The sequence below is a fragment of the Lactuca virosa genome, chromosome 8, assembly GCF_052849685.1.
Source record: "Lactuca virosa cultivar CGN04683 chromosome 8, Lactuca_virosa_CGN04683_v6, whole genome shotgun sequence".
NCBI classification, from domain to species: Eukaryota; Viridiplantae; Streptophyta; class Magnoliopsida; order Asterales; family Asteraceae; genus Lactuca; species Lactuca virosa.
In genome coordinates, this window is record NC_136433.1 from 254,719,180 (window position 1) to 254,730,174 (window position 10,995).

General features: G+C 43.0%; 1 long non-coding RNA gene across 1 annotated transcript; it reads left to right on the forward strand.

Moving 5' to 3' along the window:
• The first annotated feature begins 6,982 nt into the window (after positions 1 to 6,982).
• Positions 6,983 to 10,208, forward strand: LOC145133492 (uncharacterized). Its single transcript, XR_013718593.1, has 3 exons — positions 6,983 to 7,280; positions 7,371 to 7,455; positions 9,855 to 10,208. It is a non-coding gene; the product is annotated as an uncharacterized LOC145133492 (long non-coding RNA).
• Positions 10,209 to 10,995: the final 787 nt, after the last annotated feature.

Below are 10,995 nucleotides of genomic sequence, written 5' to 3' on the forward strand. Positions count from 1 at the left end.
CATATAACTTGAGGACAAGTTACAAAAACACACTTTGGAATCAACTCTTAGATTAAAATGGATTGAAAACAACTATTTCACACAACTTTTCTATTAATCTAAGAACCTCATAAGAACAAGATAATTCAAATCATCAATCTTCAAGAAATTAGCATGAACATACAAACTAATACAAATCTTGAAATTATGACAATTATCTTAGAAATTGGATTAGCATGAACATTACCACATCAAAAACAAGTTTATAAGTCCAAAAACATCTTATGGTAATGTTCCTAGTCCAATTCCAGCCAAAACAATCGAATATATGCATCCAACTCGATTTTTCAGCTACTTTTGCAAGTATAACAAGAAAACAAGCCTAGGCTCTGACACCACTGTTGGGTTATGAGCATTCTAACACTCCTAAGTGTACATGCAACCCTAAATACCTTGGATCTATGTTTTCTCTATTATACATACAGTTATGAACATCCAAGGTATTATCCTAATCTAGCATACAAAATAATAAATATAACAAGATAGAATACATACCTCTTTGATGTAGAATGTCTTCATGAAGCTTGAGTGCCTAGTGCCCCAAGTGTGACACCTCAAATGGTTCACACAACACCAAATACACTTGGAATAACTTGAGAGAAACTTGAACACTCCTTGAAATCGTCTAGCCCTCACACTCACACATTAGTGCACGATTTCTTGAGCCATGGGATTCTTTTATATGGTGGCTATTAGGGTTACACCATGTAACTCATAACTTTACCCATTCCTTATGCTCCATGGATTTTAACCTCCATGGAGTATCCATGGGTCACCCCATGGACTTAGTCCAACATAAGGAATCTTGGATCACAAGCCCACATATATAAGAATGAATGATTTACACAATCAACCCATATATTTAATTAGTCTCCTTTTGATCACTTAATTAATTCCAAATTAATTCTTGATCAATACTAATTAAATAACCTTATTAATATATTAGAACTTATAATATATTAACCAACCTTAAGTGTTATTTCTCTCATTATAGTCTATCCAAATGCATGATGCCATGCAACCCAAATGAACCATGTCGGGTCGGGTCAAGTCTTACCAATTATAGTTATGGACTTAGACATTAATCCAACAGTTTAATCTTGACTAGCCCAGAGGGAGAGGAAGTGACCTACGCTCTTCGGTTCGACTTCCACACCTCAAACGGATTCGAGATTAGCCGCGAACCAAATTAACGGAAGTTTTGAGACAAGAGATCAGAGAATGGAGAAGTATGTGAGAATGGTGAGACAACTGATCCAGTCCTTCAGACAGTTCACGATTAAGCAAATACCTCGAAGCGAAAATAAAAGGGCAGACGCTTTGAGCAAGTTGGCATCCACATGTTTCGATCACCTATCGCAGAAGGTTTTGGTAGAAGTGCTCAGGGAAAGAAGTATAGACGAACATCAAGTAAATACCTTGACAACAACCGGGCCCACATGGATGACACCATTTATGGAGTATTTGCGAAGGTAAGTACTACCAGACGACCACAATGAAGCTAGGAAAATACGTATAAAGGCGCCCTCATATGCATTGATAAACGGGGAGCTGTATCGAAAAGGGTTCACGGCACCGTGGTTGAAATGCGTAGACCAGGCCAGAGGTATGGAGGCGCTACAGGAGGCGCACGCAGGCCAGGCGGGAGCACACGAGGGAGCCAGAGCTTTAACAGGTAAAGTGCTCCGAATGGGAATATATTGGCCCATTGTACACCAAGACGCGCTGGGAGTGACTAGGAAGTGTGGGGAATGCCAGTCTTATGCTCCGGTCCAAGCAAACCTGCCAGTACCACTGGAGAACATATCCAGCCCTTGGCCATTCTACCAATGGGGCATAGACATTGTAGGCCCATTCCCGGAAGCACCTGGAAAGCTGAAGTACATGGTGGTGGTAGTGGACTACTTCACAAAATGGATTGAAGCAGAACCGCTAGCGTGCATATCAGGAAGACACATGATAAAGTTTGTATGGAAAAATATCATGACAAGATTCGGAACACCCAAGGTGCTCGTCAGTGACAATGGCCTACAATTCGCTGAAAACCCTTTCAGAGAATGGTGCACCAGTAAAGGGATAAATCAGCGGTTCACATCAGTGGCGCACCCACATGCTAATGGGCAAACAGAAGTATCCAATCGAACCATTGTGAATGGCATCAAGAAACGGTTGGGTAAGGCAAAGGGGAATTGGGCAGAGGAAATACCGACAGTACTCTGGTCATACAGAACCACTCCACGAACAAGCACACGGGAGACCCCTTTCAGCCTAGCATATGGGACGGAGGCTGTACTCCCCATTGAAATAATGGTTGGCACGTTGAGAGTGGTCAACACGGATGAAGAAAGTAATGCCCAAGACCTAAGATTGAATCTGGACGTCCTGGAAGAGAGGCGCGAGAAGTCGGAGATACGCCAAGCTGCATACAAGCGCGTAACAGAAAGGTATTACAATCAGAGGGTGAAGGAAAAAGCGTTCAGGGTAGGCGAATATGTGTTGAGAAGGAACGAGGCAAGTCGAACCCAACCTCAAGGCAAGCTGGGCCCGGTATGGGAAGGCCCGTATAAGATGATAGGAGCAAATAGGAATGGCGCATATGTGTTGGAAACAGTGGAAGGGAGGCGGATACCAAGAACATGGAACGCCAGAAACTTGCAGAAGTTTTTCTTTTAAGGATGAAGTGGCAAATAGCCCCGGTTGCCCAACGGCGTACTTAGTATACCACATTTTTAAGTACTTAGTGTACTTGATTTCATGCTTAGCGACATGATTCTCATACTTAGTGTATTGGAGCCCACAGTCAATGTAATTGAATGGTTGATATGCCAAATTTTAATACTCAGTGTATTAAATTTTAAAATGTTTAAATACTTAGCACATTGAATTTTATTGATGGGTGCTTAGAGAACCCAGCCTTGACACATAGCGTGTCGATATTAATATGGGAAAAACAAAATGCTTAGTGCATCAAAATACTGTTAGAAGAGAGCAATGCTTAGAGCATGCATCTGGACACCCAATACACCAAACATCCTTACATACAATCAAAAGAGTAATTTTTTAGCAAAGCCCATACATTACATGCCCAGAGCGCAACACAACAAAAAAATAAAACTAAAGCAACCATAGAAGATATTTTCACGCCCCAGGAGGGGTAGCACACGATGCCGGAGCATCTTTGTTTTCATCACCATTGTGTCCATCGCCAACGACCATTACCACCACCGCACCCTCGCCACCAACTTCAACGTTGCGATCACCATCATCCTCAACGTCTTGCCCATCCTGACCAGCATCACCTTCGATCACCTGCATAATTTCATCCCCTCGAATCACCATACCCTCTGGGGTACCTTCTGAACCAGAGAAAGAACACAGCTCCCGGAGGCCCCCAATATCCAAATCTCCCAAACCCAATAAAGATGCATGATCCAGACTAGCAAACGATAACAGAGCATCATTCACACTAACCACCAGACCAGCGGAGGAACGAAAAGCACCAGCATCATCGACCCAGCTCCAGCGGTCGTTTTCTGAACGGATTCAATCCCAGCCACAAAAGCAGCGTGTCGAATGAGACTTATAGCATTCGTGAAATCCGGATGCTCAATCAACTTGTCCACAATACGAACGACACCCACACGTACTAACCAATCCAAATCCCGGCGAGAAGTACCCACATCCACTTGCAAAGAAGAGATCCACTTGTCACGATCAGCAGCATCGCGCTCAAGACTCTCAATTTGAATCATCAAACCTTCATTCACTTGAGTAAGGGAGTCAACTTTGGCCTCTAAAGCGACTCTAGCTTCGTCAAGGATAGCCTTCTCAGATACAAGGAGCTGCCACTTTTATTCAGAAAGTTGGAGGTCTTCACCAAGCTCGCCAACGCGACGCTCCAGCCCCACCACGCGCGACTCGCATGTGGCATGGGTGGCCTTCATTTCGCTAAGGGAGTGAATGCGTCGGGAGCCGACAACAAGGTAAAACATGGCTTGCGCGGCGGCGTAAGCCATATTATGGGCAAAAGCAGGGTTACCCATGGCCTCCATGTCACTAACTACAGCAGGAGGAAAAGCATGGCGAGAGAACTCCAGAGCATTGGCACGAACAGATAACCGAGAATCATTGTGAAGACTCCAAGAAGGGGCAAAGACAGGGGGCCTGACGGAACTCTCCCCAGTAACACCGCCCAGGGGGAGTGACGCCTGACCGGGATCGCCAAAGTCCTTGACGGGAGAAAGCTTCGAAGGAAGAAACAGAACACTTGGAACAGGTATAGGTGAGATAGACGAAACAACGGGCTGATCACGCGCCCCATGGATCCCCTCGGACTGTTGCGCGTCATCATCGGGAATCACAACCACGCCGGTCGGCATGGAAGCCATAGAACTCAACAGGCGGGAAAAGCTACGCCTGGTCTGAATTCTTTTGGCGACATTAGGCGCGCCGGTAAACGGTTCACCCATGGCCAAGACGGCTTTCCTTTTCGCCTGCATACGCCGAGCGTCAGCGATAATACCCTCTTTGCTATCCTCGCTACTCTCCATGGAAGAGGAGAGGGTACTTCCCAAAGGCATGACAGCAGAAATTGGGCGAACACGGAAGGGATTCGTCTCCGACGCCGACTCGCCTGTAGGAGAAGTAGAAGGAGCAACAGTCAAAGCAAGCTGGACCAACCGGCGATGCGGAGGGAGCCGGTTAACTAGATCCACCTCGCGATACTCCAGCTTGCCCCGGTAGCGTTTCCGTAGAACCTCATCCATAGACAAAGGGGATTCAGCACCTGGGAAGAACAGAACGCGAATTATCAGTCACCTAAAAAGAAAAAAGAGAGAAGAAGAGAAGACGGAGAAGGAAAGGAGGAAAGAAGAAAACCAAACAGAACACTTACCGTCAACGTTGCAAAAGAACGCCGCCATTTTTCCACGACGCCTCCAAGAGGGACTCATCCCTACACCAGAAAGGAGGGCCTCAGAGTAGTCCTCAGGGGATACTTGGACACTCTTCAAGTAATCAGCAACGCCCTGATTGTGGGGGAAAAGCTTGGGGATGGTATCAGCAAAAGTATTTGCACGATACCGACCGCTCCCAACCAGTTCTTGATTCACCCATAGCCACTTATCCTGCCAGTGGGGGTTTGCCCGTCGGGAACTAGAGCATGTCCTCCTCGCCGGACTGAAAAGGTGCATTTATCTCCGGTGACGCAGAATCTGAAGAAGTACTTAAAAACGAAATAACCGCGAAGATAGCCATTGGCCCTACAGATCATCTCGAATGCTACCACTTTGTTAACATCATTTGGGGTCAGCATCTGCAAGCTACAGCCATCCTTCTGGAGAACTTCTTCTTCAAAGTCCGTCAACGGGAAGCGAATGCCAGCATCTAGGGTTTTCAAATAAACCCCGATTTTGCCAGAAGGGGGGGATGAGATGCTAGAACCCAGAGAAGGAAATTCCACGCCCTCCACAGAAGATAAACCATATGAAATTTCAAGCAGGCGGTATTCAGCGGCAGAGGGAAGGATACCAGGAAGACTCGCCATAGAGGAGGAGAAAAAAAGAAAAACACAGAGAAAGGAAGACGAAGAAGGATAAGGGAAGAGTGAAGGCAAAAAGGAAACCCTATAAGCGTTTTTATAAAGGAACGGAAAGGGCGGGGCATTTAAAATGTCTGACACGATGACGTAACTGCCAGCCATCATGCGCAGTCACGTCGCCATTAAGAGCGGAACGACGGATAAAGAAAAAGCAACACGTGTAAGGTAATTAAGCCTGGAACGCCGTAACTAGCGCTGCAACGCTACGGCTACCGGACTGGGGGACTTGATGACGTGCCTAAGACGGCACGACAGAATCGCGCCTAGCCAGAGCGCCGAGCGTTCCAGCCGGGCTAAGCCCAGCGGGTTTCGGCGCCCTCCAGCGCCTATGGGGACAGAATGCCCAGGCGAGGGGCTCGCGCCCGCCAAAGAACGCTCCCAGCTCCAAGACAAAAAAGACAATCAGGGGACAAACAGTGGATCAGGCCATTACTGCCAGAGCCAATAAGAGCACTCTAACGGTTGAGGATGCACAATCCTCCAATCAGCGCCTCTGATCTTTTCTCCCCAAAAAGCGATCATGTCCAGTACGGACTGGGCAAGAGCACTAGGTATAAAAGTGTGACAACCGTCAAATTTCGGTCAATTCAAAGTCAACAAGTCAAACCGGTCAACTCCAATAACCCTTGTATGCTAGGGTTTACGTTATGTAATCACTATACAATTCGCTATTTTAATGAGAAATCATCATTTGGAAAGTTCATGTGTTTGATTTTCCTTAGCCTTAACAATGCTAAACAACAAACCAAAGCGATAAAACACTATTGCACAATCATCGGGATTGTGTAAGACACTAAATCATGGCTTAACGGGGTTTATGGACCTTTCGTTGCGAAGCCGGACACTCAAAAAGATCACAAACGAAACCTCTCACAATCTCTTTCACTCAACCTCTCTCTATTAAAATCTCTCCCAAATCTCTCTCAAAAGTTCCTTTAATTTTTTGTAATCATTCGGGCCATCCCGACCCTTAACTGGGTCAAAAACCACTTGAAACGGGGTAAAAACGGGTAAAATAGGCTTAAGGACCCAAAACTGAAGCTTCAGGACCGAAGTCCCTGTCATAAAGGAAGACGACACACATTTGTCTGTCGTAAACTTACGACTCGCGTGTTTAGGACACGCAATGAGTATCAAGGAAGCCCCTGTCATAAAAGAAGACGACATGCATGTTTGCGTGTCATAATTTTTCCGGTTTTTCGACTACGACTTCGTTTTAACTCCGTTTTTCATTATTTTAACGTGGGATTTTCACCCAAAACTTTATTTTATAAACTAAGGCCCCAAAATATATAAATCTCCAGGGTTTTTATAAAAATGTATTAAAAGAATTGGTGGTTGGACTAATTATTGAGGGAATATTTGCTTTTCCTTATTTTATGACAAAAGCAAGCCACCACCACCTCACTCTATGATCATCCACTCTTTCCCACTACTCCTTGTCTCCTTAGTGGACCTTTACAACCAATCTCCAGCTCTTCCCACGTTCTAAGAGCTGGAGGATTGATCCTCTCTCCTCATCCTCCATAAAAACTCTTTCATTCTACACTTAGCAACCAAGAACACTCTCCAAAATTCTCTCATCTTTTCTCTCAACTTCAAGAACTTCAAGGCTTTCTCCAGGGATTTCTTGCTTCAATTAGTAAGTATCTTCATCATTCACATAATTATTAAACTCCATTCTACTCAAATCATTGATATCTTACACAAGTTCCATCTTATTCGGTGTTAGATTTTCGAATCATCAAGACATCTTCTTAGTGTTCTTGAGTTGAACACTTCCTCTCTCTCACTTTCATCCACTGAAACCACATAAAGTGAGTTCATACCATACATTTACATGTTTTTCTTAAGTTTTAAGGGGGGAATACAAGTAAAATCATCAAGAACACAATTAAACTTTTTCTAACAGATTGCATCAGAAAAGATGGACGTTAATCACGGACTGTTTTGGCTAACTTAAAAATTTTAGTTTTCAAAACTGTTTCAGATGCAAGTAGTTCAAACTCTTAGCTTTAAAATGACTACTTGCACACCTCCAAATGATTTTTCTACAATTAATGGTGATTTTTACAAAACTGCCTGTCATTTCAGAGGCAAACCCCGACCAGTCTGTGATTATGAACATTTTCACCTCTGTTAGAGATCACTAAAAATCATGATAAAATTCACGAACAAACTAGACTCATATTCCAAACTCTCAAAATTTGCGGATTTGGATTTAGAGCTGTGATGATTTTTCTATAAATTTTCTAAGAACGGTAACAGAAACTGTTTTTAACGAAAAGTTGCTGTTAATTTCATTTCATCTTGTAACATGTTGAGCAAGGTGTATATCTTTATGTGACTATATGTTACTGCAATATATGACATTTTATCTTAATATTTAGACACACATCAGTTTACAAATGGATTTGGTCATATAAAATATAAAGAATAACAAGTGATTATAATCAAAGTACAATCGATACATTCAAACATTAAATAAACTATTTTGAATATAGTTTGCATACATTACCACGTACTACCCTTGGTTGATAAACTATAATAGGTATAGTTTATGATACATTACATAACACATACATTTAAAAAGGGTACATTTATACAAAGGATATTTTCATTAAGCAAGGTACGGCCATACGGTACCAAGTTTTCATAACACGAAATTCCGTTAATGACTTTGTGAGACAATTACTTCAAATTACCATTAAGTCCAGTATTGTAACCAGAGTCTTCTTGAGGGAAAGCGTGATACTTGTGTATAGATCTATATTGGGTTTGACAAACCCACACCTAAACTGCATGCAACAGTTAGACCGATAGGTCTGGGGTGACAAATGTCATAACATTTCCGACGCCTGAAGAACGTCGTTTTAGGCAACCTTGGTCATAGTATGGTTATAATAAACTCACATAAAGTATTAACAAACATTGGAATTTACGGGAACTTCATTAAAATTTAACGAGTTTATGTCGATTTAAACTTGCATTGTTTTACTATAAATATGACAAATTACTTGTACATTTCGGTCTTTGGGTTTTAAGACTACATTTACACATTAAGGAAAATATTGGATTTTTCTAACACAAATACTACTTTTACAAATGAAAAGCTTATGAACTCACCAACCTTTGTGTTGACACTTTTTCAAACAACTTGTATTCTCAGGAAATCATTAAATAGGTAATCAAGTGCTTTTGAGGATGGGACGCTAAGGCGTCTACTATTTCATATTTTATCAACATATTGTAATTGATTCGTAAACATGTAATTCATACAATGATGTAATATTTTTTCAATTATATATATGTTGGTTGTGTTTGCTTGAATTACTATTACAATTGCTGTTATGATACTATACATGAAGTCCTCCACCCCCGGACGTTTCCGCCATCCTTGGTTTGGGGGTGTGACAGATTGGTATCAGAGCGCAGTTTATAGTGAATTAAGTATATCAAACCACATAAGATATACAAACTATAAACACAATTGGGACTAATAGTCTCTGATTTGTGCATTTTTCAAATAAATATACTTTTAGAAAATAAATGATTCTTTTTATTAAAAAGTATAAATACATGCATACATGCTCACATAGTGTCATAACTACAACAACATAAAATAAAAGAAGAGGAGTTGTACATTATGGGTATGCCTTGGTATATGTAAATCAAGTCTGGGAAGGATATAGCCTGATCAACTATATCTGTCCGGGAATTGACTTGCATATACCGGGGGATGGTCAGGATGGACAACAAATCTAACAAACTCGTCTTACCGCTAGTACGCCTCATTCACGAAGCCGGTCTATAAGGGGGGTATAAGGTTGTTGCCTATAAAATGGCAACTTAATGGGTGTCCACTCTCACCCACCGCTTCCTTGATCGGTGGAGGGTTGTTAGCCGAACGGGTAAGACAAGGACTTATAAATTCTCATTAAAAGTATGATGAATATTATAAAGTAACTAAATGCTTTAAAAACTCAAAACTAAACATTTACAAATACTATAGGAGTATTTTGTGTTACTATAATAAAAATATTTTATACTTTCATTTTACCTCATAACCCAATGTATTGGGTCAATAAAAAGTATAAAATCGTATGTATCGTAAACATACCGGAAAACAACGTAATAATATACTTTATGTATAAAAGATTTCTCTCCCTATAAATACACTTTTACTAAAACTACATTGGTTTACGACTTATGACAGAACCATGCCGCCAAGAAGAAGACCAAGACCTTCCAGCAACACAGCAACACCTCCTCCGCCGCCGCCTCCACAGTTTGATCCCGCGATGTTCCAGGCTGCAGTAACAGCAGCCGTAGCGGCCGCAATGTCACATATAGGGACCAACGGAGCTGGTGGTTCGGGATCGGGAGCTACACACTCTATCCACGGAGACAGTACGTGGCGTGCAAAAGAGTGTTCATACAAGGACTTCACAAATGGCAAACCCGACAACTTCAATGGAAGCGGGGGAGTCATCACGTTGATGCAATGGTTTGAAAAGACCGAAGTAGTCTTTCAGGTGTGCTCCTGCCCCGAAGCGAGCAAAGTTAAGTTCGCAACCTTAACCTTCACCGGCCGGGCCCTTACTTGGTGGAACTGCCGGGTTAAGTCACTTACTCTCGAAGTGGCTAGCTCCATAACCTGGGCAGAACTAAAAACGTTGATGATGAAGGAGTACTGCCCGAGAGGTGAAATTCAAAAGCTGGAACAAGAACTCTGGAACCTCAGGATGACGGGCTCTGACCTTGAAACCTACACCACCCGATTCAATGAATTGGCTCTCCTCTGCCCAACAATGGTTACTCCGGAGGAGAAAAAGGTGGAGCGATACCTTTGGGGACTGTCTCTCCACGTGCAAAGTAGTGTCCTGGCTTCAAGGCCAACTACTTTTGACAGTGCCAGGGAGCTGGCACAACAACTTGTTGACCACCGAGCCGGTCATAATACTACAACCACCACCACTGATAAATCAAAAGGGGGAAACAACAAAAGGAAGTTCTGGAACGAAAAGAAGAGCCAACCAGCACAGGACCCCGCTAAGAAGCAACAAATTGTTGCTGTCCATGCTGCCACTAATGCTGCCACTACTGCTACCACTCCAGCACCACCGAAGCCATATGCGGGAAAACTACCTAAGTGCAACAAGTGCAACTTTCACCACAATGGTGCTTGTAGGGAGATGCACTGTAACAACTGCGACAGGAAGGGGCACACTGCTCGTTTCTGTAAAGCGCCGGCTCAACCAATCAACCAAGTCGCCAGTACGGGGGCAACCCGGACCTGCTACAACTGTGGAGACGCAGGTCACTTCAAAAGAGACTGCCCCAAAGCACAAGCCCCT